Here is a 23485-nt window from a genome sequence, read left to right on the forward strand (position 1 = left end):
ATTTTGGCCTCTAACTAGAAAAACTACCCTGGAACGCCACCTGAAGTCAGATTTCCTACTAAAAAATCTGTACCCCGACTTCACGAGTAGCAGCTAAATTACGTCACAAAACAATGTCAGCATCCAAGGAAGCACACACTGTAAATGGTAAACCATGAACTAAAAGGCAACAAAAAGTATATTTGCATGTATTTAAATTAAAATAATACGATCATATAGTAAAACCTGTTCTGCATACATTGATGTAGAAATATGTTTTGCATATTAGTTAGCTGGCTACAGTAAAGAATCTCATAAAGTCATCTTCTCTGCATAAAAGTTATTGTTAAAAACATTAGGAAGTGTAACCTACAACACTGACTTGAGGGTTACCTGATGTCGGCTAGCTAGAGGGTACACAGTTAACTAGTAGCCTAACGTATGGGCTATTTATGTCAGTTGTTGCAGTTGCAGCCATCCTTTTAATTAACACCTAAAACACTGCTGAGGGTGCAACTGTGTGCACACTTTGTCATGTCAGCCATGGTTTTTATTCCCGTTCGGCGTCATGCACCACCATGCACCTGGAACGCTTTGAAGTGGGTTTCAACTGGGAAATATCCCAGTTCTGACCGGTCCCGAATGCGGAATAAGAAATGGACGTAGTCATGGTGACGTCAGCCGTTGGTTTGTGGACTGCCGTTTTGAAGCCTCGAGTTTGGCCGATGGCGCCGCCATGTTGATTTTTTGCAACCAGGAAGTGCCCGGAAGTGACCGTATTTGGACGATTTATAATATCGGCAGTTTTACGAAAATTGGCAGCGAAACGAAATGTGTTCAAACGTTTTCGGAGTTGAGAAGCTCCATAAGTGCCGACCACGGCTGCACGTCAACACCTATCTGATAGCACGTTGGTCGAAGGCGCCGCTGTAGGGTTGACCGGTCGACATGCATATAATCAATAACTTTAGGCACACACCCTGTGATGGTTAAGGGTAAGAGGAAAATACTTCGGGGGGCTGTCAGGAATAGCTAGCTAGCTCCGGTTAGCTCCCCCAGGCCCAGTCACACAGACCACTGCAGCCAACACAGCAGACGTGTCCAGCAACAGCTGATAATGTTCGTACCGCTGCTATTCTGTCAATAAATTCTCAGTAATGTTGTAAAGTTTTAACCTAAATCGAGACACATCTGGCTCGTGATGTAACATTACAGAATATTCTTGGTTTGTGAAACTTAAAATCACTTTGGAGGAAATAAAATATAGAACAGTGGTCTGAATTGAAACATTGCTTTATTATTATCTTTAGGCTATTATAAATAAGTATTTACAGGAATTACGGTATAAATATACTATATTAATAAGTATAGTAAATATTAACACATAACGGACACTGATTACTACATTGACACCTTTTTTAACGGCTCTTTTTTTCAAGGCCGAGTGGTCCAGATAAACATCATCATGTTTTGTGCGCAGTGGCTTCTGGGACAAACTTTTTTTTTTTTTTTTTCTCTACCCATCACTTTATTTGCATTTTCAATAAACAAACAGGCATCGTTGTAACATTGCATAGACCTTCCATTGTACAACTAAGCAGCATACAACCTTCTTGTAGTTCCTGTAGGAAGTAAGACTGCACTTAAACCCTTGTACAACATAGAAATAACCTCAACAACAAGGTTTTTCCCAAACCCAAAATATTGTAGTGTCTGTAAAATAAAGGGGTGTTCCAGTCTGTCAAAAGCTTTAAAAAAATCCAAATATAAGATAATACCGTTATCTTCCACCAAGTATGCATAGTCCAACAGATCTAAAATAAGCCGGGGGTTGTTATGCATTAAGCGATTCTGAAGAAAACCTGACTGTGTTTCACTGACAATTTTATACCACTTCATACCACAATTTTCATACCACTTTTAAGCCTAGAAGCCAAAGCATGAGTAAATATTTTATAATCAACATTAAGTAAAGTAATCGACCTTAAATTATCTGTAATTGTTTTGTCTTTGTTTGGCTTTGGGATTAATGTTATTATACCTTGTTTCATTGTTGTTAGTAACATATTACCGTTTAAACATTCTTTCAGTGCTTCAAAGAGTAATTATCTTACATCAGTCCAGAAAAACTTAAAATAAGTTAGTAGTTAACCCATCCTGACCTGGTGAATTTTTCCCCAGAGCCATTTTCTTTATAGCAGTATCAATCACATGTCCTTTTAAAGTCTGGGTCAATTTGAGGGATGTATGGTTGTAATATTGTAAACATTTTTTCTGAGTTAGTGTCTGAGAACGAGTTATGATAAAACTTATATATTTCATTTGCTATTTCTTTTTGGTTGGTCACAACTGTATTATTAACATTCACATTGTATTTCTCTTCTGTCTTGTTTTTTCCAGTCTAATTAAATTCTAATTAGAGTCTAAATAAAAAAGTGTTTTCACCATCTTCTAGCCATCTCGCTCTGGATCTTATATATGCTCCTTTGGCTTTATTCAGATACAACTCATCTAATTTAGCTTGTAACCTAATTAGTTGTTCTTTATTTATATCATCTAACAAATTGCTTTTACAACACTCATTAATGTCGTTTATCAGTTGTATTTCTAATTCATTTTGCTGCTTTCTCATTCTTTTACCATAATCAATTGAATATTCTCTTACTTTAAATTTGAAGAATTCCCATTTCTTTCCATAAGAATCAATTTCCTCATTTGCCTTTACTGAAGATAACATTTTCCTTATCATATTACAGTAATATTCATCGTTTAGAAGATTTGCATTAAACTTCCAATATTTCTGTCTAAATGTTTCCTCCATGTCACTGTAACAGTAACAATACAGTGATCGGTAGTAGGAGCTGCGGATATGGTATATTTTAAAATCTCCTGAGTAACCAACCAAAAGTCTATTCTTGACTTACAACTTCCATTAAGTCTTACCCATGAGTACCCTTTTAAATTTGGGTTAATATGTCTCCAAGCATCGATAAGGGAATTGTTGATACAAAATGATTCTGTAATGGGAGCATTATTTGAGAGGGGATATTAGTCAGAATACGCTACCCCTGAAATTATGTTAGAATATAATCAAAAAACAGAAGATATCATAACACTGTGAGTTATAACTTGGTATTATGGATATGGGATTGAAAAAGGGAGCACATAAGTTAGCATTTTTTGATAGGGCAGAGCGACTCTATAGACCCTGCTATCGATTTGTGCTACAGTAGCATTTTTTGACAAGGCAGCATAAATGGTCAGATAACCGGCCAGCCAGATGAGCTCACAGAGCCTTCAGTAGACATGCAGACCACTGCTGCCAACACGGCAGAGTAAAGACCCACAGCTGTGAGATAGTTGTCATTACATTCTGAGTAATTTTGTAAGGTAAATCAACTTAAATCAAGGGACATCTTGATGATGTACAGAAAAATAGTGATGTACAAAAAAAATCTGGTCTTGTGAAACTTTGGAAAATTAAACAAATAGAAAGAAAGGGGACTGTCTTTGCTTTATTACTATTATTATTATATTGTTATATTAGATATTACATTGTTAGTGTACAGTAGAGTTGTGGTCACAGTATTTGCTTTTATTTTATATTTTTTTATTTATGAGCAAATATATCTTGTGAAGTTAAAACCTACAGTTAACCCGATTCTGAGCTTTTTGTTTTGGGGGACAAAACCTGGCTGTTATAATAATTAGGGCGATTAAGAGAAATGCAGGCGGCCTCTGTGCTGGGGGTATTGTGCAATACCAGAAAGAACACATTGTCTCAAAACGTCAGCAGCGTTTTGTGTGCTTGTTGGTTCCCCAAGAACACAATGTTCTTCTTGGTTTTGAGAAACACCACGTGTCTCTCACACAGGCCTCTCTGAGTGTTTCCTCAAAGTTTAGTTTGACTTCCGTGAGGTTGTGGCCCAGTTAGTTTTCTCCATCTGAACCCACATCTGAAGGTAATGTAACATGTTTAAAATGTTTTCCTCCTTAATAAAAGCTGTCGTTATCTTAGTTACAATAGAAACAGCAGAAATCTGCCGCTCGATGCTTCATTTCTTCAAACTCACAGCTCTGAGTGTCACTGTGAACAAAGGAGGAAGGAGGCGAAACAGCCGCCATTAAGTTACAAATGTCCGCCATGTTGTGAATATTTGGGATGTAAAGAGTTGAATAAGAACAACACTAAACGTGTGTGGAAACTTACTGCGTTTAAGTACCATGTGCTGCATTTATGGGACACAGAAGGAACCAGCTATAATATTTAGTCCAGATTGAGTTTTAAACCAGTTTTTAACAAGTAAATTACCAGGTTTCAGAAGCTCGTTGGCTTTTTTATTAATTTCCTGATCATTTCTCTGAAGTTTCCTGGAGAACAAAGTGTCATTTGGTTCTAATTAAAGGGGGAACAGTTATTCTTTGTGTTTAAAGGCAGGTGTTAATTTCAAGAAAAAACTCAATTTAAAATTAATAAATATGAATTTATTTTTGGAAACTGTATCGTTTGTAGATACATTTCTCTATGAATCCTCTTCACTGAGCTGCTGTGATCTGACTGTTACACTTACAGCAGCTTAGTGATTGACTGGAATTCATTCAGATGAAAACTGTCTCTATTTTACTGATGATGGAAAAAACGTCTGATAACTGAACCTTTCTCACTGATCCAACTGATTTTGATTAAATGTTCAGCCCTAAAGAAGATATTTCATTTCAAGGTGTCAAACTAGAGAAAAAAATCCATGATTTCAGTGATGTCCTACAACCAGATAAAAACAGTTTTAACTGACCAGATAACCACAGTTACCGACTCTCAGTTAAAGTACTCTCGGTACAAAGTATTACAGCAGGGCTATTCAATTACAATTTCAATTGGGCCGGACGTTTTCTCACGAGTTGGGATGGGTATCATTAGGATTTTAATGCCACACCTGTATTGGTACTCCTTATTGGTCCAGTTCTTTATCGATATGCTTATCAGACCTATTTATTACTAAATAACTGCCTTTGAAAAAATATTTTATTTGAAAAAATTATTAAATATTTTTTAGTAGTTAAATGTTGTTTTTAGAGCAGCAACAGGATTTACAACAGCAAGGTCACTAATATCTCACTGGAAACAAATCTAAAATGTCAGTAATATAACTCATATTCCAGACAACAACTTACTGAGTGAAGTTTAGAAATAATCAACAACTCACTGCTTCCTCCTGTCCTCCCCCTCCTCCCTCTGCTGCTGCTGGTAGAGAGGAGGGCTGCTCTGTCTCCAGCAGCTCAGTTTAGCCTATGTGTGCCATATTTGAATGTACATGGCAAACTAAGCTGAACACTTACTAAAGACAGACAGCTTGCAAGGCTCTGCAGAGACACAGAGGCTGCAGGTGCGACAGTTATGTTGATTAGCAGTGGTTGGTACAGCGCATGTGAAACTCAACAAAGATAAGAAGGAAACGATAGAGCTCACTCTTGCTGCTTCCAGACACTATACATGTAGTTTACTTTTGTTGTCATCTATTTTAGATTATGTGTCGGGCCACAGGGGGGTTGCTTCGAGGCCGGATGTGACTCTCTGTAAAAAAAACGTGTCTCTCACGCGGGCCTCTCTGGTGTTTCCTCAAAGTTTAGTTTGACTTCCGTGAGGTTGTGGCGCAGTTAGTTTTCTCCGTCTGAACCCACATCTGAAGGTAATGTAACATGTTTAAAATGTTTTCCTCCTTAATAAAAGCTGAAGAGCTCGTTGGCTTTTTATTAATTTCCTGATCATTTCTCTGAAGTTTCCTGGAGAACAAAGTGTCATTTGGTTCTAATTAAAGGGGGAACAGTTATTCTTTGTGTTTAAAAGCAGGTGTTGATTTCAAGAAACAATAAATAATTTCTATTGACTTATCCAAGGCTTTTGACTTGGTGGATCGTCAGATATTGCTGCAAAGATTACAAACTATTGGACTTACTCAGAATGCACTGGCTTGGTTTCATGCGTATCTTGGCGATAGGAAGCAATGCGTGTTTATTGAAGGGCATCAGTCTGATCTTAATATCAAGCAAGGGGTTCCACAAGGTTCTATACTGGCTCCCCTTCTCTTTTCTATTATTCTGTTATTAATGAACTCCCATCATTATGTAAAACTTTGAATATTCATTTATATGCAGATGATACAGTACTCTATTTTTCTAGTCCAATTACAGATCTCTGCTTCTTTACAGTCAGATTTTGATTCGATACAAAACTGGTTAGCTATAAATGGATTAGTTCTTAACCATTCAAAGTCTTACATCATGTTGTTTGGAACAAAACAAAGGCTTAAATCTGCTACTAGTAATCTTTCAATTTCCACATCAAATGGTGCCCTACTTACTGAGGTTAATTGTGTTAAATATCTGGGGCTATGGATTGACTCTGAATTATCATATAAAAAGCATATTGATTATATATGTAATAAGATTGGCTGTTCTATTGGGTTTTTGTAAAGGTCAAAGAACTGTTTCACCATGTAAAAAAAGAGGCTGGTATCTCAGTTGTTATTGCCTGTTATCGATTTTTGGAGACATTGTGTATCAAAATGCTTCAAAAGCTGATCTTATGAAAGTTAATGTTAAATTTAATAGTTTGTGCAGATTCATTCTGAATTGTGACTTTCAAACCCACCATTGTGTAATGTACAATCAACCGCAGTGGCTTTCTCTTGATAATAGAAGACAGATACACTGCTACCAGTATCCTGTTTATTTAAGTGTTTATCATTTTGCATAACTCTTATCATATTTATTATCTTAAAAGCAATAACAATCTTTTTTTCCTTCTTCCAAAAACTACACTAGAAATAGGAAAAAAAGCATTTAGGGTTAAGGCTCCTAGAGACTGGAACAATCTACCAGTTTTACTTCTTTGAAGTATCTAGGTTCATTTAAGGATGCTCTTATCATTCACCTTACAACAGACTGCTCCTGTTAGTTAACTATTGTTACTTACTGTTATACTCTACAGTTTTACTATTAGTGTTGGTGTCTAGAGTTTGTGGCATGTGCAAGGTACATGAGTGAATGTGTTTTTATTTTTATTGTTTTTTTGTATTCTTGAAATGTTTACTATTATGTGTTTGATGTTTGCTGTATATATTGTGTGTTTTTGGTCAGGACCCCCTCGAAAACGAGATGGTACATCTCAAGGGGTTTTTATCCTGGAAATAAATAAATTTCTCACAATCTGTGATCAGAGGAATTATTAATAATAATAATAATACATTTTATTTCTATAGCGCTTTTCAGGACACTTGAAGACACTTTACAGTCAAACCAGAAGTTATGTATATTAAAAACAGATAAAATGCATAACTGGCAAAATAAATGAAATGTAGATAAAAACATGCAGTGTAGAAATCCATTAGAGCGTATAACCATATAAATAACAAACATCAGCAGGTGCAGTATAACATTATTAGAGGTTAAAAGCTAGTCCAAAGAATCAACATTTATGATCTGAGGTGCAGATCAATAATCACAGGCTGCTTCAAACCAGCGAGGACAAATCAGATCCAGCTCCTCTGAACACTTGTCGAGTGAGATGAAACTTTACTGCAAGTTGGAGACACAGTTCACTCCTTGTTGAGTCACATGTGGCTGAAATCTTCCTCTACTGGTGCTTAGAAAGCACGTGGCGCCACCTGGTGCTGCAATAGTGAACTGCAGAATGTCAGCTGGAACCATAGACTGTATATAAAAAGGTTGTAACACAAAACATTTTAAACGCCCCGTCACCCTCCCTACAGAACATTAGAGAGTGAACTGCTGCCATTTGTAGTAAATAAATGTGGGTACTTGGTATAAAAGTTTGAGAACATACCCGGTCTCCCCTATATTTCTGATCAGGCATCGATAAATAGAGTCTGGTGTTATCAACATCATAACACAGCAGTGACGTGGAAATCACACTGATTTTAAGAGATAAAGTCATTGTTCTAATGAGCTTTATGTGTGTCTTTCTCAGGAGGATTGAATAATATATTGGATTATTAATAAGTAAAGTTTTTAATATTTATTTTGGATGAATTATTGATTTGTTTGATTTGTGTTTCCTCTCCAGGTGAAAGTGTGCGAGCTGATGTGGATGTGAGTTCAGCAGCATGAGTCAGTGTGAGGACAAAGAGGAGGGAGACCCTCAGAGAGAGATCGAACATGAGAGGTGAGAGAGGATTTTCAGTCAGCACAGTTTGAAGTCAGCATGGCAGCAGGGTTTCATCATTAATGCACTTTGTTGGCATAATGCAGCTTCTTACAGCAAACAGTCAAATAACTTGTCTTATATAGAAAATGTGTTGACAAAGACAGAGATCTGTGGGGAAGTGATTCATCATCAAACATGGGGTACGATGAGGATTAACAGTGAGAGAGATTCTCATTATGGAGTCTTGGCTCCACATAGAGGAACATGTCAGATTACATTAGTCCTGGAGGCCTTACAGTGTTTTTATTCTCCCACAAAGACAAGGAATGAATGAACAGGATGAGCAGAGAGCTGACGACATTCAGTGTGAAGAGCTTCAGACTTTATTGAACTTTGCTCTGTTGGTCATTTTGTTGTTGATAGCTGCTAGTTTCTCCAGCAGCTTCTGTGGCCGAAGACTAAAAACTGAACTTCCTCTCTGTCTAACAGGAACATTCCTGGAGCGGATGAACCTGAACCTGAACCTGAACCCAGCTGTGTGTCCCTCAAAAGTGACGTGTCCATGGAGCCACCACTATATTTCAAAGGAAGAGAGTAAGTCAACATCAAGTTACTTTCTAATATGAGCAACATTACAGAACATCTGAAAGGACAGATTCGTCCCGACGAGCAGTAACATCTTATTAACACTGTCAGAAAGGAAATAATTCTACAATGAAACGCAGTCTGATCTTTAGAGAGTAGAGTAACCTTGGCGTTGACAGGAGGATCGGTCTAGGGCTGAAACGATTTATTATCAAAATTCTAATAATTCGACTACTTAAAAGCATCAACACATTCTTTGCATCGATGCTTCATTTAATCCACATAACTATATAGCACACTGTTTCACAGGGACATTTATTACTGTGGGGCATCGCACATATGCTGTGATCAAGTTAAGGTGACGTGATTTGATGGCGCTCTTTGCAAAGTGGAGCAAGAGAGAAAATGGCGCGAGACAAAGAAGAGACTGGCCAGATAAAAACACAGAGTGTCTAAAATAAGAAATAATTTCAAGCTAAAAGAAAATAACTCTGTAATGTTACAGTCTGTCCACCGTAAAATGAAACTAACGTACTGTAACAGCATGACTGAAATTCTTCAGCATCTGATCAGAAAGCACCCGGTCTGGCATCAAGTCCACGCAGCGGACCCCAAACAAAGTAACAGTAACTTTAGCATTGAACTGAAATCATGACTGATTGTTGAGTTGAAGGGTCTCTAAAGTAAGCCGCAGTCTTCAGCTGTATATGTACACATGTGCGTTTAATGTTCTCCGCCTGGTTGGGCCGTGAGTTTGTGTTGTAACGTCACAGTCATGACTAACACAGCTGATCCCGGTAACGAAGGGGGGCGGCAAGCAAAAGTTCTTCTTGTTAGATTAATCAATAAAATAATCTGTAGAATACTCGATTACTAAAATCATCGTTAGCTGCAGCCCAAGATCAGTCAGTGGACTCTGGCGTGCTGGTTGCTATGGAAACCGAGCGCTCCCAGACTCTGAGCTGCTCCCGTCTGCAGCTAAACTAAATGAAACGTTTTCAGTGAACGCTGGTTTAACAGTGAAGTAACATGAGCTACCAGTGGACACTGCAGCAGATACGAGTCTCGTCTGTTTGTGCAGCGCTTGTTTCACTGCAGCTGTCCAAAGACTAGATGTCCACAGAGGCACTTTGTGATGTCACTTAGACACAAAGATCACTTTCATTAAGGACCACAAAAGCACAAGTTCCCCAGGTCCAGGCTACAGCGGTGCATGTTCTGAATGTGTCCAGTGAGTTTTACAGCCAGCTCCTGCCTCACTTTCCACTTTGGCTGAAGTTCATTCTGTGTATTTCACAACATTAGAATTCATGAAACATCTCTGAACAAACTCTTCAGCTTCAGTCAGAGTTTGAAATCAACATGACGGCAGATCCTCAGGTTGAAAGAAATGGGTTTTACAGTTTTTGTCATTAAGTTGATCATTTTGTTGTTGATAGCTGCTAGTTTCTCCAGCAGCTTCTGTGGCTGAAGACTAAAAACTGAACTTCCTCTCTGTCTAACAGGAACATTCCTGGAGCGGATGAATCTGAACCAGGACCTGAACCCAGCTGTGTGTCCCTCAAAAGCAACAAGTCCATTGACCCACCACTATTTTTCAAAGGAAGAAAGTAAGTCAACATCAAGTTACTTTCTAATATGAGCAACATTTGGAAGAACAGATTCGTCCATGTCTCTTGCACAGGGAACCCGCAGGGCCTTAAAAGTCCTACAAAAGTCTTAAATTTAATTTTCTAACAATAAAGCCTTAGAAGTATTAAATTTCATTTACAAAGGTCTTAATTTTTTTCTTGTCCTTTCATAGTTAAATAAATGCAGTAACATCTTAAATAAATACTTTTTTTGTCTGTATGTAACTTTAGAATTTACTCCGTTTGGTGTGACTTGGATGTTATACTGCAGTACAGATAACGTTATTGTTTACGTCAGTCTTACTTTCTTAGCGCAGTTCTTAGCTTTAATCTGGAGTGTTCGCTGTGCACGAGCTCTGCCATCCAAGTCATTTGTTAGGAAAGGAAACAAAAGTTTAATGTTAGCTGGTCGGCTCAGCTGGTCGAATGAGCAAGTGTCTGACATCACTTTCATTAAGGACCACAAAAGCACAAGTTCCCCAGGTCCAGGCTACAGCGGTGCATGTTCTGAATGTGTCCAGTGAGTTTTACAGCCAGCTCCTGCCTCACTTTCCACTTTGGCTGAAGTTCATTCTGTGTATTTCACAACATTAGAATTCATGAAACATCTCTGAACAAACTCTTCAGCTTCAGTCAGAGTTTGAAATCAACATGACGGCAGATCCTCAGGTTGAAAGAAATGGGTTTTACAGTTTTTGTCATTAAGTTGATCATTTTGTTGTTGATAGCTGCTAGTTTCTCCAGCAGCTTCTGTGGCTGAAGACTAAAAACTGAACTTCCTCTCTGTCTAACAGGAACATTCCTGGAGCAGATGAATCTGAACCAGGACCTGAACCCAGCTGTGTGTCCCTCAAAAGCAACAGGTCCATTGACCCACCACTATATTTCAAAGGAAGAGAGTAAGTCAACATCAAGTTACTTTCTAATATGAGCAACATTTGGAAGAACAGATTCGTCCATGTCTCTTGCACAGGGAACCCGCAGGGCCTTAAAAGTCCTACAAAAGTCTTAAATTTAATTTTCTAACAATAAAGCCTTAGAAGTATTAAATTTCATTTACAAAGGTCTTAATTTTTTTCTTGTCCTTTCATAGTTAAATAAATGCAGTAACATCTTAAATAAATACTTTTTTTGTCTGTATGTAACTTTAGAATTTACTCCGTTTGGTGTGACTTGGATGTTATACTGCAGTACAGATAACGTTATTGTTTACGTCAGTCTTACTTTCTTAGCGCAGTTCTTAGCTTTAATCTGGAGTGTTCGCTGTGCACGAGCTCTGCCATCCATGTCATTTGTTAGGAAAGGAAACAAAAGTTTAATGTTAGCTGGTCGGCTCAGCTGGTCGAATGAGCAAGTGTCTGAAGGCCAGAGATACGGACATGTTGGGGGACGAGGCTGAGTGCAGCGGTGCTGATGTTGGCACAACAGGCGGCTCGGCGTGCGAGTGAGTCACACTGTGGCGAGCGCTAATGAAACAGCGGAGCCGGAAGACCCGCTGCAGGTTCCCGGTCAGTGAATGTTACAACAGCAACGGAGAGACAGGTGTGTTTGAGACGAGGACAGTGTCTGTGTGCTGTTGTAGGGCAACGTTATGTGAATGGAAACCTCCAACATGCTCACGCACATTAAACCTACATCACCCAGATGTGCCGATCACCGGGACGAGGAAAAAACAAACCGGGGCCCAACTCCTTGTCCCGCTGCTTTCAAGCCAGTACTATATAATACTTTATTTCAAGCAGCCTTTAGATGCAAAAACAGAACAGGATGAAGAACCTCTGAAGGAAAATGGTGTAAAAATCTTTTCTTGTCTAGTTCTGGTGAACTCAATATTGTGAATCGTGCAGGTGAGCTAAGTGTATCGACACACCCCTCATCTGAACCCCTGTGTCCCCACCACTTGATTCACTTAATGTAATCAGAGTACAAACACACCCCAAAAGCTTTAGATAGATATTTATTTAGTCCTTGCAGAAACTCACTTTGTGTCATACAGCAAATAAACAACATCAACAGACCAACAACCAGAAAACTGCTTTGCCAACACAAACATACAAGCTACACTGAGGTGCAGCTCCAAGATTCAGCTCTGTTTTATTATCTCAGTGTTTGTTAAGAAATCCGATACTAGTAGGTACAAATGACCGGTTGGTTCGGAGCGATGGCACCATGTACCGTCTGCCTGATGGTAACAGCTCATACTCGCCAAAGGGGATGTGATGCATCTCTAATAATCGCCTGTCCCTTCCTCACCAATCGGGACTCGCAGGACGTCGTCATGTGGCCCGAAATACAGAAGAAAACTGGGAGAAGATAAGGAAGGTTTGGATTTGGCCCGCGGGCCATTTACGTTGGCTGTATCCGTGCCTTAAGTTGTTCAACATGTTCAACTTCTCACAGAGCCGACATGCTTGTCAGTCACTTTTCCTCAACCGACCAATCACAGCCTGGACATTAAAAAAAGTCTTGAGGTGCCGATATGTGCTGCTTCTAGCTGCCTCCTGTAGAGCAACACGCTCCCCTTGTTCTGTTTTACACCTGTTTTCCTTGTTATTGTTAGAAATATTGTTTAACTTTGTTCAAGTTGAGAAATACACATTTCAAAATATCAGTATTTTGCGCATTCCTTGATAAGTAAGCGAGCAGACTCATAGCACCATGTGTTCCATTATAATCGATTCACAAATAATCGCAATATGACTTTTTCTCCAAATCGTGCAGCCCTATGAGGTGGTATGAAAAAGGTCTTAAAATGTCTTAAATTTAACTAACCCTGCTTACACCTGTCCAAAGACTTGATGTCCACAGGGACACTTTGAAAAAGCACTTTCATTAAGAAGGAAAACAAAAGTAAAGGTTACTGTTTCAGACCTCAGTGGGAGCTACAGCGCTGCATGTTCTGCGCTGCAGTAGTTTTCCAGCCAACTCATTTTCCACGTTGCCTGAACTGAAGTTTGTTCAGTTTATTTTACAACATTATAATTAATGAAAATGACCGATATGGGTTTTTGGGGGCTGATGCCGATATTAAAGTGAAAAAGAGCCGATATTTAGATTTAGAGAATGATTTGGATAGTAGACCCCATTACTGTATAAACTCCACTTAGAACAGGCTGATATTGAAAGCTGGTATGTATGTGGGCTTTAAAACCTTTTCCTAAATGGATTATGTTAATAAAGTCGATTTACAGTCTCAAAAAGTGAACGTGTAAACAATTGCACATCAATGAATATTTGTTGCAGGAACTTTTTCAGCAGCCTGTAAACAGAGAGAGAGAATAAGCATGTGTATTTTTGTTTTTGAAAACATGTGGTCTATTAAGATAAACACATAAAATGTTTAGCTTGTAACGTTACATGACTTTAGAGAATATATCAAAGTGATGAACGAGAGACAAATGTGTGTAGTTCACAAGAACTGTCCACATTTGGTGGTTCACTTCTTACCGGGGTAGATCTCCATGGTAACTTATGCTGAACGGCTAACCTGCGATATAATCCTACAGAGACTGATTAAAAGCCTTCGGTTACTGTTGCCTACAGGTTTTTACAGCAGGATAAGCCTACTTGCTGCTTTGAAAAGTGTTTGATATTTTTTATTTGCTTCCAGTTTGTTTCTCACACACCCTGACGCAGCCGTTAAAATAAATAGGTTTTATTTTTCTCATGTGAGGCTAAATATTATGAGCAGTTTGGTAGGGATATTGAAATACTACATTTTAATATGAATGTAGGCCATCTATTGTAGGTTAATATAGCTTTCTTAGGCCTACTATAGAGACTGTAGTCATGTTGTGAGTTTCCAGTCACCTAAATGTTGAGATTCAGTCTTTCAAACATTATCTGAGCACATTTTATGGCATGAATGGAGTTTTTGTTTCATTGCTTTATGAAGTTAATTTAGAACAATGTTTGGACACTTTTGAGTGAGTTAAATAAATTAATCTCATTTTTGACAACTTTGTTAAAGTGAGGGGGAACGACCACTTATTCAGTCTTTTACTGTGGAAACGCCGACACACAGGCGAGCTGAAAGAATGTGGCTGATATTTTCATACAGCTCATGAGAACACTTTTTATCAACGCAATATTATGGCTACGCCTATTAATTTAGGCGTTCACACTGGCGTGCTACTGTCGTATTTCTGTAGTGTTACAGTTTAATCCTCTTTCATAAAATATGACGCTCTGCTGCCAGTGGACTTGTTCATGTCTGATTGGTCATCTGCTGCTAACACAGCCTCTTTTATGTGAACGCGCTCACGGCTGGATTGGGAAACCCTGGGTTGACTTACTGAGTTGATAACCAGCTTCGTGTTACCGTTTATCCCGATCGCGATTGTTAGGGTTAGTTAAACCAGATAACGAAAACATATCCTGGGTATGTTGGACTCACTTCGTGGTACAGGCCCCTGGTCGCCCTCCTGTAGGCAAAATATGCAACACCCATGATATGAGTGAAGGATCTGACTCGAGGTTTCTTTTTAATTGTCATATTTCTGCCATTATAAACGGCCGATGCTGATTAAATGCAATTAGCTCATATCAGCTGATGTTATCGGCTCTACTCTGAACACATTCTTCAGTTTCAGCGTGCTGATATTATCGTTTGATATGAGCTAATTGTAGGTATCAGCGTTTATAACAACCAATTAATGACAATTTAACCAAAACAGAGTTGTATCCTTCACTCATGTCATGAGTGTTGCATAGTTTGGCCACCAGAGGACGCTCTGCAATTCCCCTGCTAACAACACTGCTGCACCACAAAACTAAACAAACCTTTACCTCGTGTTTATCTCTGTGTGGACAGACATAATGAGACTAATTCTTCATGATTCCTCCAGAGTCGACCAGGAGAGTTCAGAGGTTCCCATTGGTCAGTCTGCCCAGCAGCATCAAACACACCTGGACTCCATATTTATGGTCTGTACATGTACAACAACTCATTTTCCATCTATTCTGTTCACAATAATCTCCAGGCTGCAGTTTTTAGACCAGTGGATTGTCAGTCTGTCCAACATGGATCTGATGTTTGGTTCTGTGATTTTAGGTTGATTGTGTCATTCATATAATTTTCTGTTCCAGCTGCTGGAGGAGAAAATGAAAACCTTTATGAATAATGAACTGAAGAAGTTCAAGAAGGCTCTGAGTTCAGATGACCAATGCTTAGAGAGTCTGCGGGAGGATGAGGAAGTGTTTTTTCTGAAGACCACACTGTGCTTCTTGAGGAAAATGAAGCAGGACGAGCTGGCTGACAGTCTGCAGAGCAGTAAGAGGATTTCTCTAAAGATTTAACCTGCTGGATAAACAGGACATTTACTGATGTCTCATGAGATGGAGGGAAATATGTTCAAATACTAATTCTTTAGGAAATGGTGAAATATTGGCTTTATCTTAAGGTTACTGATATTTTTTGTTGTGTGTTCATTCAGGAACTCCCTCTTCAGTTTGTCAGCCTAAACTTAAATCTAACCTGAAGAAGAAGTTCCAGTGTGTGTTTGAGGGGATTGCTAAAGCAGGAAACCCAACCCTTCTGAACCAGATCTACACAGAGCTCTACATCACAGAGGGAGGGACTGCAGAGGTCAATGATGAACATGAGGTCAGACAGATTGAAACAGCATCCAGGAAACCAGACAGACCAGAAACAACCATCAGACAAGAAGACATCTTTAAACCCTCACCTGGAAAGGATCGACCAATCAGAACAGTGATGACAAAGGGAGTGGCTGGCATTGGGAAAACAGTCTTAACACAGAAGTTCACTCTGGACTGGGCTGAAGACAAAGCCAACCAGGACATACAGTTCACATTTCCATTCACTTTCAGAGAGCTGAATGTGCTGAAAGAGGAAAAGTACAGCTTGGTGGAACTTGTTCATCACTTCTTCACTGAAACCAAAGCAGCAGGAATCTGCAGGTTTGAAGAGTTCCAGGTTGTGTTCATCTTTGACGGTCTGGATGAGTGTCGACTTCCTCTGGACTTCCACAACACTAAAATCCTGACTGATGTTACAGAGTCCACCTCAGTGGATGTGCTGCTGACAAACCTCATCAGGGGGAACCTGCTTCCCTCTGCTCGCCTCTGGATAACCACACGACCTGCAGCAGCCAATCAGATCCCTCCTGGGTGTGTTGACATGGTGACAGAGGTCAGAGGGTTCACTGACCCACAGAAGGAGGAGTACTTCAGGAAGAGGTTCAGAGATGAGGAGCAGGCCGGCAGAATCATCTCCCACATCAAGACATCACGAAGCCTCCACATCATGTGCCACATCCCAGTCTTCTGCTGGATCACTGCTACAGTTCTGGAGGAGGTGTTGAAGACCAGAGAGGGAGGAGAGCTGCCCAAGACCCTGACTGAGATGTACATCCACTTCCTGGTGGTTCAGTCCAAAGTGAAGAACATCAAGTATCATGGAGGAGCTGAGACAGATCCACACTGGAGTCCAGAGAGCAGGAAGATGATTGAGTCTCTGGGAAAACTGGCTTTTGAGCAGCTGCAGAAAGGAAACCTGATCTTCTATGAATCAGACCTGACAGAGTGTGGCATCGATATCAGAGCAGCCTCAGTGTACTCAGGAGTGTTCACACAGATCTTTAAAGAGGAGAGAGGGCTGTACCAGGACAAGGTCTTCTGCTTCGTCCATCTGAGCGTTCAGGAGTTTCTGGCTGCTCTTCATGTCCATCTGACCTTCATCAACTCTGGTGTCAATCTGCTGGCAGAAGAACAATCATGGTCTAAATTAAGAAAATTATTTGGAGGCAACCACAGTTCTACCAGAGTGCAGTGGACCAGGCCTTACAGAGTCCAAATGGACACCTGGACTTGTTCCTCCGCTTCCTCCTGGGACTTTCACTGCAGACCAATCAGACTCTCCTACGAGGCCTGCTGACACAGACAGGAAGTAGCTCAGAGACCAAACGGGTAACAGTTGAGTACATCAAGAAGAAGATCGAAGAGATTCCCTCTGCAGAGAGAAGCATCAATCTGTTCCACTGTCTGAATGAACTGAATGATCGTTCTCTAGTGGAGCAGATCCAACAGTCCCTGAGTTCAGGAAGACTCTCCACAGATAAACTCTCTCCTGCTCAGTGGTCAGCTCTGGTCTTCATCTTACTGTCTTCAGAAAAAGATCTGGACGTGTTTGACCTGAAGAAATTCTCTGCTTCAGAGGAGGCTCTTCTGAGGCTGCTGGCAGTGGTCAGAGCCTCCAAGAAAGTTCTGTAAGTGAGATTTATTCATCAATAAATACTCTGCTATCTTTCAACAGGAGGAAAAAATAAATACCTTATTTATTTAGTTAGTGATGTCTCTCCAGCCTGAGTCTGTATAACCACTCAGATAGTAGCTGTGATCATGTGTAGCTTGCATTTTGTTGTAATTCAGATATTGTTCAGAATGAAATATGAACTATATATAGCCGAATCAGAATTGTCAAGTCCTGCCTATAGTCGAATCATGTACGTGCTTGTGCAGGGTGATTGTGAGCAGCGAGGGTTACACACGGTTTAATCTTGAGAAGCTGCAGAGCTGCAGTCTCTATTTAATAGTCACTGTAACTTACACTCTAAACTACAAATAAACTGAGGCTTATTGTTGATCATTTTCTCTCTGCTCGCCTGCTATTCACCGGTCCTGTGCAGAGTTTTGCGTGCCACACATCGCGCTTCCTCGCGGTAATGTCGTGTAAAAATTCAAGACTTGGGCCAGATAAGAAAGCTTGAACTTTTACCAACATTTTTATTATCAACAAAAATAGACACCAATTAGAATACAAAAGTTCCACCGGAGTGTTTTAGAGATCGGTGCAAAATAGAGTCCCATTCTGTTACCAGGACAGAGACCCGAGTCGACATGAAAACCATGTAACAACCTCCTTCTGGACCTCCTTTTATAGCTCTGTTTCTTGGCTTCACATCATCTCTTGGCTCTCTTTCCTACTGCACCTGAGTCTGGGAAAGTCCAAGATTTTCACGTGCCTAAACATTTGGTGGGAAAGTCCCTGACTGCCTGCTCCTCCTCTCTGTGTCCTCTGCATGCTCTCTGCTTGATCATGCCATTTCATCCATAACCTGACTTTTATGGAATAAACTGGTGTTGTTTGTGCTCTGTGCTAGAAACAGGACATTCTTACTGTGATGGACTGTACGTTTTGTAATACAATTTGCACAAAATCTGCTTCTATATTTTCCTTTGCAGGTGTTTTTGATGCTGCCTCACTGTGCTCCCTCCCTTTTCTCCCAAAGCACACACACTCAGAGCTGTAGAGTTTTAACACTGTGATCTAACTTTACACTATAAAATAACACTTTAAATGATGACAGTGTAGACCACCATTGCTCTAGTAATTAATGATAACAATTTAGGCTATAATGCTCCAAAATAATTCCCAACAGCGGCTCCATTTCAAGTAACTGTCTAAAACTGATATAATAATCTTTGTGTGGTTCATCAATGGTGATAAATGATCCGAACGTCCCGTGAGGTGCCGACAACTCTGCACAACACCAGTAAAGCCAATAAATCAGCCCTAGTTCCTCCTCTGCCACTACACACATGCGCACTGACTCCTCTTCTTTGAGAGCTGGGGTTACAGTTCCACTGGTCGTCTGTTTATTCCTCATTCAGTCAAGATTAGTTGCCACATCTCCAACATGTTCAAAGTCAAACAGCAAAGATTTTAACATGTGCTGAGAAGAGATTATATACAGTGTAGTTTTGAGACTCAACATTTTAAAACAAATGGTATTTCCTCTCCAGACTGAGTGGCTGTAACTTCTCAGAGAGAAGCTGTGAAGCTCTGTCCTCAGTTCTCAGCTCCCAGTCCTCCAGTCTGAGAGAGCTGGACCTGAGTAACAACAACCTGCCGGATTCAGGAGTGAAGCTGCTGTCTGCAGGACTGAGGAGTCCACACTGTAAACTGGAAACGCTCAGGTCAGATAAAGTTACAGTTTGTCTTAAACTATTTAAGTTATTTCTGTAAATATCAAGCTCCATTTAAACATCTTTTCATTTCACAGAACAAAAAATCTTTGAATTTTCTAATGTATTTTGTTGTAATTCAGATTAACATACAGCACGAAGAAAGAAATCTGGCTGAGATGGGAAACCTCATTTATGTTTAATAATATACAATTTTTGATCATTGCAGGTTTATTTATTACTGGTACAAAGATAGTTAATTCTCATATCTACAACATGTTTAGAGTAAAACAACAAAGATCTTAACACTTGCTGAAAAGATATTGTATCAGCAAAAGTCCAAACTCAGTGTTTTAAAACAAATGTTTGTTGTCTTGTTGGTCTCGATTATTTCCTGTCCAGACTGAGTGGCTGTAACTTCTCAGAGAGAAGCTGTGAAGCTCTGTCCTCAGTTCTCAGCTCCCAGTCCTCCAGTCTGAGAGAGCTGGACCTGAGTAACAACAACCTGCAGGATTCAGGAGTGAAGCTGATGTGTGCTGGACTAAAGAGTCCACATTGTACTTTGGAAACGCTCAGGTCAGGATTGATTAACTCACTCAATTGATGGCTATTTAAAATCTGATTCACATAAGTGGATAAACGGCTAACTTGTGTAGGATTGTCTGCTAATATGACTTGTCAAGGACCTTAACCTGAACTTTGGCAGTTGTTTCTAGACTCAGAGAATTACTTTACATTAAAATTTCTAGTGATTTTCTGTTGTTTGCTGTTTATATTAAATGCCACAAATTATTTTAAAGATTTGTTTAAAATTTTCATCTGGAACAAAAATGTACCTGAACAAAAAACTAACAAACAGAAAAACTTTACCGCCTCTTGTTCACAGAGGGTTCATGTTTGTGTCGTTTTGTGTGTTTCCAGACTGTCAGGCTGTCTGATCACAGAGGAAGGTTGTGCTTCTCTGGCCTCAGCTCTCCCCTCCCATCTGAGAGAGCTGGACCTGAGCTACAATCATCCAGGAGACTCAGGAGTGAAGCTGCTGTCTGCTAAACAGGAGGATCCACACTGCAGACTGGACACTCTCAGGTATGAAGAGGCCTGCTGCAGCCACAGACTGTCTGATAGAGGAGGTCTTTTTGGTTAATGTTGGATATGAGTTGTAACGGCTAAGGCCAGGAATCCACTGACTCCTGCTGCACCAGCCACAGCAGCTGCATCTGTGGAGGTCAAAAACTAGTTGGCCTTTCCCTCGGGCAACACCTGTGCCTGGTTGCACCTGCCCTCCTAAGTAGATGAGCCCCAATTAGATATGCCGGCACTATGGTACCACCTACTGGCCAAACGGTGACGTACAACATTAAAATGGCTCCTACATGAGTGTTGATATGATCATATGAACAATCACACATGTAGGAAGCCTTTTTCTTTTGCTCAGAAGAGAAACACTAACTAAACATAAAACGGAAATATTTTTGTAGGAGATCTCCAAGGAGAACATCTCCAGGAATGAACATGATAATTGTCTGGTAATAATATGTAATAATAACAATATAATAACTGTCATTTTGAGAAATAACCTTGTTTGCCCTCTTACCCGGGATCGAATCACTTTCATCTCTTTTACTTAAAGTTATATTCACCAGATAGAAGATAAAAGAAGAGTGTGTGTGTGTGATAGACAGTGTGTCTTTGTTCTCAGCTGTATGGCTGGTGTGCACAAGCCTGGATACAGGTGTAGAACAAAGAAAGCATGTGCAGTGGGAACGTTAAGTTTCTTTCTGCAAGTGTGGCGTTGGCTGAGAACACGATAACCTCAAGTTAAAGGGTCACAGGAATAAATCTCAGTGAAAAATGTGCATTGATCAAAAGCTACACAGTCCTGTGTTTAGCCAAGTAAAGTTACAGTTAAGCTATGAGAGGCTATAATCCGCAGTCAAGACTAGTTCACACTACACAATTTAAAGCCCGAACTCAGACAGTTGGGTTGTGACTGGGGGCAAATCAGCCATCGATCAGTGGCATACAGATATCTAGCAATCTAAATAGAGGGCTTGACAATAACGGTGGCCCAATGGCCCGGTGGCCCGGGGCCAGGAAAAAGTCGAGACAGTTGAACTAGCAACTCACTGGCCTGATCAAAACATTGTTATTTCCTTTTTTTAAAGAGGTGGTATTATGCTTTTTGGCTTTTCCCCTCTCCATCATTGAGTTATATTCTTTTTTGTGCATGTAACAGGTTTGCAAAGTAAAAAAGCCCAAAGTCCAGCCCAAAGGGAGTTCCCATCTCCCACAGAAAACTCTGCTCTGAACGCTTGAAAACAGCTCGTTTGTAGTCCAGCCCTTGACGTCACAATGAAAACGCGTCATAAAGCTCGCCAAGCGGCTAGCGGGGTCAGACACGCCCTCAAACCAAGCTAGTCTGAGCGGGAGGCCCTTTGGCTCCACTCGCCTTTGTTTGGTTTTCCATTGTAGAAATGTTGCACCTGTACCTGCTTCCAGGTACTTTTTTTCATATCTCCTCCGTCGAGGTTCCAAGCGAGCTGAGGGAAACTAAAATGTAACGTGAAAACACGACTAAGAATATTCACTATTCACTGCATCATCATTGCTGCGCCAGACAGAGGCAGCAACAGGAAGTTTTATATTTTGCTGTTTCGTACTTTATTTCATCCACTTCTGAGAAGTTTTGAGGTGAAATCAGCTGTGTAGATTTTGAATATTGACAGTTTTACGAGAAGTGATGGCGGAACAAAAATGCTTGAATATTTTGGGAGTTGAGGAGCTCCGCGAGTGGCGGCGGGGGAAGCCTGCTGTGACCCGCGGGAGGAGCGCGTGAGGCCGGCCAGCCGCCCAATCACAGAGCCCTCTGCTCCCGCCGTCACACAGACCGCTGCAGCAACAACGGCAGAGAAAACACAGCTGGAAGCTTTTCATACCGCTTATCTGTCTTTACATCCTGAGGAAGGTTGAAACGGTTTAACTTAAAGAGAAAGCTGTGTGGATCGCTGGTGTGTGTGTCGCATTGAACATTACGTCGCGGCAGGTGTGTGTGGCGTCGCTATGACGACAAGCTACGTACTATCTCTGGGTACTATCTGCAATGGAAAACGGAGTAGAGTCGAGTCGAGTAGAGTCGAGCAGAGTCGAGTAGAGTCCAGTCTATCGATTTGCGCTATGGTAGCATTTTTCGGCGAGGCAGCATAGATCGTCAGAACACTGGTGTCGTGCCGAAAAGTGATCGTCTGCCGAAAAGTGATGTTGGTAGGCCTATGTGTAATATCTTTGTTTATATTTGGAAAACAGGCTGTAGCCTAATTAACATGACTTACTGCCAACTTAGATATAAAATGAAGATAATTTTGCAGTTATCCTATTTTACTTGCTGTGTAGACCTACCAACCAATCCACTCTTTTTACCTGTTACAATACCTTTAAATGGCCAATACAACCCAAAAAATGCAGTAGGCTATTTCACTTGTCAGAAAGTGATTGAAGGGACTGGACAATACAGCTCCAGCAGACGGCAATCAGTTTTCGGCAACAGTTCAACGTTTAGTCCTGATGGTGAGATGTGGAACAATGATGTTGTGGACTTGAGAGTAACTTCTACCATCTGCTAGGTTAGGGTCTCAGTCTGAAGCGGCTTCGATTTGGATCAAACTACCTTGTTTCTTACGACCCGCCCTTCTCTGCTTCTGATTGGCTAGTAGTCCTTACCTGGGAACTGCGCATGTGCAACTCCCAACAAAGATTTTGTACAAGTAAGATGCATCACTCTGTAGCTCAAGAGAGGAGTGTCCAACACACAGGGTGAAAAGAGGAGCTGCAGCAATGTGCAGTATGAGGAAAATATGGTGTGTTTTGAAAATATAAGCATGTAAACCTGTTCTGGTACAACCCCTAATTAAGATTTTGAACCTGAAAATGAGCAGAATACCACATCTTTTAAAGTTAGAAACTTAACATCCTGCAGTTGTTTTGCAGCTCATGGCGCGCACCGTTATCCAATCCACCGTTGTAGTTGCGTGAAAAGTGGTCAAATGTTATTTCTCTAATCTTCTTAATCAAGCAGCAACCTCTGGGTCTGAAAGTGAAACCATGCAGAGGGAACTTAAACCTGCATTCTCTCTAACAGCCAGCAGGGGCGAGTCCACTGATTGCAAAAAGAAGTCCGTTTCCATTAGAAATAAAAAGTTGC

General features: G+C 40.4%; 2 protein-coding genes and 1 pseudogene across 3 annotated transcripts in view; 2 read left to right on the forward strand and 1 right to left on the reverse strand.

Annotated features, from left to right (window-relative positions):
- LOC119910112 (nucleotide-binding oligomerization domain-containing protein 1-like) overlaps nt 1–23485 on the reverse strand; it is a 1078472-nt gene that overhangs the window by 45432 nt on the left and 1009555 nt on the right. The gene's annotated exons all lie outside the window — the stretch shown is intronic.
- The window catches only part of LOC119903097 (NACHT, LRR and PYD domains-containing protein 12-like), a 242149-nt gene that overhangs the window by 39451 nt on the left and 179213 nt on the right, over nt 1–23485 (forward strand). The gene's annotated exons all lie outside the window — the stretch shown is intronic.
- Nucleotides 5512–23485, forward strand: part of LOC119905742 — a 60188-nt pseudogene continuing 42214 nt past the window's right edge.

This window comes from Micropterus salmoides, unplaced genomic scaffold (assembly GCF_014851395.1).
Source record: "Micropterus salmoides isolate LMB-PRFRI ecotype aquatic unplaced genomic scaffold, ASM1485139v1 Ms_hic_scaffold_1, whole genome shotgun sequence".
NCBI lineage: Eukaryota > Metazoa > Chordata > Actinopteri > Centrarchiformes > Centrarchidae > Micropterus > Micropterus salmoides.